The sequence below is a fragment of the Arachis ipaensis genome, chromosome B3 (assembly GCF_059453495.1).
Source record: "Arachis ipaensis isolate K30076 ecotype BB chromosome B3, ASM5945349v1, whole genome shotgun sequence".
NCBI classification, from domain to species: Eukaryota; Viridiplantae; Streptophyta; class Magnoliopsida; order Fabales; family Fabaceae; genus Arachis; species Arachis ipaensis.
The window spans coordinates 27,774,726-27,779,722 of record NC_142438.1 but is presented as its reverse complement, the minus strand read 5'-3'; positions in this window follow the sequence as shown (position 1 = coordinate 27,779,722).

Here is a 4,997-nt window from a genome sequence, read left to right as displayed (position 1 = left end):
AAGGCTATGAAATGTGATATTGATTCCTTAATGCATGTGACTTGGGTGAGGGTGAGAGAGAGTGAAGTCAGAGAGAGAGCTTGAAGAGAGATGTCGGGAGGAGAACGAACCACCGCGACGACAAGAAAAGGATTGCGATTGAAAATGAAGAGCACCGGCAAGAAAACGAACGTGCCCGTGGGTTCTGCGCACGTGAGTGACGCTAATGGGAGAAGTGCGAGGCTCGGTTGAGGCTAGTCCGGCGGCGACGGCAGCCTCTGGTTGACGGAGAGTATCTCGGCAATGGAGAAGGGGGATGCTGGCATGCTGCTATGCTCTGATAGCTAGGGTTTAGGGTTGGGTTTGTGAGAGAAAGAAGGGGGAGGGGGTCTGTTGCTTTTTGCCTTTTTATTTTTTATCAAAACGACGCCGTTTTCCATGTCCATAGCAAACCGGGCCTTTAAAAAATCCGTCCTGTTTGATCGGTTTGCCGGTTAATCGTCGGTTTGATCGGTTTTTTAACCGATTTTTTGCAACATAGTTTTGGAGATCAACCGGATCGGTCAAGTGACCGGTTTTTGGTTAATCCGATCGAACTGGCTGGTCCGGTCTGGTTTTCAAAACATTGATTAAAATGCTAATTTTAAAGGTTTTGGCCCAAAATTGGGTCAACAGACTAAAATAAGTGAACCGGGCCCAAGTTGGGACCATGCCCACACTATATAAACCCGATTCCACATTGATTCAGCCATTTACCCTCTTTCATTTGATGAGATTGGCTGAAATAGAGAAGAGAGGGAAGAGGGAAGAAGAAGCCTAGAGTTACTATTCACTCGATCATTAAATCCCACATAACTTTTGATCCGGAGCTCCAATCGTCGTGTGTTTGCAGCCACGCAAATCTTATTTCATCCTCTTCATTTCTATCTAAAAATTTCGGTAAGCATCTCCCTCACCAAGCTGCAATTTTGTTTTTCCTATGAGAATCACATTTTTTGCTTGTGTGTTCATGAAACTTAGTGATTCTTGTGTTTAGGAGAAACTCTAGCTTGAGTTCTAGCTAAGTATTATCACCAATTCCTATGGGTAAAGGTAAGAGAACTTTTTCCATGCGTTCATAAATTTTATGAAGCCCTAGTGATTGAATAATGTGTACATTATGTGAAAATAGTGTAGATTGTCTATTAGAAGTATTAAGTCGATCATTGGGACCTTCAAATTTTATGAAACTTATCTTAAATAAAAATTGGGTCTAAGTAGTTTATGATGTCTGAAGAACGAACAAAAAATGATTTTTAACAAAAAAGTTATGCGCGTTTAAAATTTTGAAAAAAAAAACTGAACTTTCTGCAGCATATCAGCTTTCTTGAAAATCCTGCATTCGTGAGTACATGGAAGTGTCACAAGACGTGAGAAAACAGTTCTGTCCAGTACTCTCGCGTACGTGAGAGTGGTTCGCGTACGCGACACTGTAATTTTTGAACTCATGCGTATGCGGTAGTGTCGCGCAATGCGAGCAAACATTTCTGACAATATTCTCGCATATATGCGAAGGTGGTCCGCGTATGCGACATTCCGAAATTTTGAAATTTATGCGTATGCAGAAGGCTTGCATACACGACCACCCTGTTTTGCTAAAAATGAATTTTGAGTTTTTAACTATTCCTCTAACTTTCTAAACCTCTGTAAATCCTGTTATGAGTTTAGAGCTGGTGTAATAGAGGGTAGAGGTGTTAGGAATGAGACCTAATGAGTCGAAATAGTAAATTAAAGAAAGATTGATTAAATGTAATGAGGACGATTATGATATTAAGATGATTGATTATGATGATTAAGATCTGATAAGGATGATTATGATATTGAGAGATGAGAATGATTGATGATGACTATAACTATGAATAAAGCGATGAAATAATATTGAGAACGAATTTGATAATGGAAGTGAGTCTGATTGAAATGTACCTGCCTGGGTAGATGCAGTGGCGTTGTTCCACTTGCTACAGCTTGATGTTTGAGCCTCTTGGGTAGATGCAAGGATTGTGGTTATTTTCCGTTTAGTCCCAGTTGGTATTTGAGCTTCTGGGATAGACACAAGAATTGTAGTTTTGTCCCACTTGCTCCAGTTAGAATGTTGACCCTCCATTACAAGATATGGCCGGACACTTAGACCTTCCTGGATGTTCCCCCAATGCTATTGATAAACGAGTATGAATATGAGTATGAGCTTGGAGATCCGCGTACGCAAAGACGACTGTCTAGGGTTAGCTACTGGACATGTCGGGTTTGGCTGCATTACCGACGGGTGAGGTCATCGACCATAGGGCAAGTATGCATCATTTATATTTGTTTGATTTGTTTGGGTTTGCTGCTTGTCATGGCTTGTTTAATTGTGCATATTAAGTGACTATGTGCTAATTGCTTTACTTGAATTTACTTGTATATTATTTATTTGTCTTACTTGTGTTTGAATATCTGAGAGATCCTTTAGGCTGGTGTCAGTTGACACTGAGGATTGTTCTGTTTGGAATTTGGAGAGTTGTAGAAACAATGAGAAAGTAAAATTAGATTAGAATTCCCTATGATAGTTGCATAATCACGGATTAGTGAGAACGTATGATGGAAAGATTGTTATGTGGAGGCTTAAGATTTCTTAGAGAATTCCTATTACCTTATATTGTATCTATTTAACATTTTTACTATACTGAGAACCCATGGGTTGGGAGTTCTCATTTCCTATATATTCTTTGTTTTTCAGATGTAAGTCCTGGTGCTCTGCAGTGAGCTAGAGTTTGTCTGGAAGATGGCGAAGTTCTTTTGAATTATGTATTGTATTTTGTTTAGATTTCTCTCCCCATTATTTTAAAAACTTTAATGATGTATCTGTATATATTTTCTTTTGAAACCTTCCCTATAGAGGCTTTGATGTATATTTGGAAAAGATAGGAACTATTATCAACTATTTTTGTTGCTGTAACCTTAGTCGACCTAAACTTCGCAAATCGTGACTAGTGGCTATCATACATACATACATACATACATACATACATACATACATACATACATATTCTGTCTTTACTCTATTCCTCCTTTAAGTTTTTATTTTATCCCGCTTTTTTGAGCACGTTATATTTTCGATACGTGTGTGTTTGCGCTCGCAATTTTCTTTAATTCCTTTTAGGCTTCTCGTTTAATAATCTTTCCTAATTATATATATGTATGACAACTCCATCTTAAGTGGTACTACCTTATTAATATTGACTTATGACTCAAACATTATATGAATGGTAGAGTGTTACAAGATGCATCAAATTTTCTATGTCTTTGCCTATCTTTTCTATCTTGATTAACCAATATTAGGAGCAGAAAGCAACAATGGGCTTATTTCCAAGAAAATTCATTCGAATCTTGACTCTAAGATAATGAGTTGGAAAAAAAATGTAGCAGCAGAACCTCAATGAGGTACACGTGTCCCTTTTGGATCTTGGTAAAGTTTTGATTGATGGCCAAATATATTATGAAATGATCATAACATGTCTTAGATTTACAAGAGTGTAATCTAGTCTAAAATATGAAAATATAATTTGCCTAGATTACAACTTAGAAAAAAAATTCTTCTAAAATAAAAGAATGAAGAAGAAGGCAAAACAAAACTTAAGAATAAAAAGTTTCAGCAATTTTTTCATTCTAGCAGTAGTTCACTCTTCTTTTAGGTTTTTTTTAATCTTATCTTTTTAGCTTTAGACCATTAAAGATCCATTAAAAAACCCATTTTTGTATTTATCTCATCATTCCCCCAAAAGGTGGTGAAGGTCAAAATGATTTTTGTTTGTGTCAGCACCTTTTGTCGTATATAAAAGCTTCGTAGTATACTTGATGTAGATGAGAGAGAAATCTTCTTTAAACGATTTGGCTTGTTGAGCATGCTCAAATTTAAATGTTGGAGCCTAAATATGCATTTTATATGGATGTCTTTATAAGGTAAGCTTTTTCGTACCTTTAACAGTTTAGTAAGGAAAACTGGGACCACGTGTTTCTGAGATGTGCTATGTTACTTTTGAGACAACTAGACTAATTCTGAGGTGGATTGATAACTTAAACTTAGCTTTTGAGGTTATATCCTTTTTTATATAGACTTTCTCAGGTTCAGGAGATACCTAATTTGCTTGTATGGCTTAAGATTTTTTAGTACATTTCAAACTTGAGCAGATGTTAGATAGCATATAAACAAAATTGTTAAATTATATTTGAATTTGTTAATCATAAAATTTATTCTGAGATATCATGGAGTTAACAACATTGATCGGCTAGTTCATGAATATGAACTTTTTCAAATGAAGGATGATGTATAAGGATTAAAGATACGTTTGGAAGATTTTTAGCATTATCACAAGATCTTTTCCGAAGATGTTATAAGTCAAATACTAAGGACTCTCACACCACAATAGAATTTAATTTCAACGTTAGTGACAGTCAAGAAGGGAAAAACTTTGAAGATTTCACTTATGATCAATAAGAGGTAACCTTTTCACGCATGAGATAACTCTTCTTAAGAAGTTACAAAGTGATGACAATAAAGAAGGTTATAGCCCTCAAAGCTTAAACATTCAAAGATGAGGAATATGATGAAGATAATGAGTATAAAAATTAAGAATTGTATTTTTATGGCGAAGATTCAACAAACTTGCAAAAAGAAGGCCATTTTAATGTCAAGACAAGCAACACGCAAAGAATGAAGGAACCAAAATGCTATGAAGGTGGAGATAATAAGAGACATATCAAACCAAAATTTTCAAATCTTAAAAAAGATGACAAAGAAAAGAAATTCAAGAAAAAAGGCATACATCTCATGAGAAAACAATGATAATTCATTAACCAAGCTTTTGTTTATAGAGTTCTATTTGTATTCATACACTCAAAAAGAGAATATTCAAATTTCGGTTTCTCAAATATTCTAAGAGAAGAATTTTTTTTATGTAACTCTTCTTGATTCTGAGACTTCTAGTGAGATTCTCTAAATG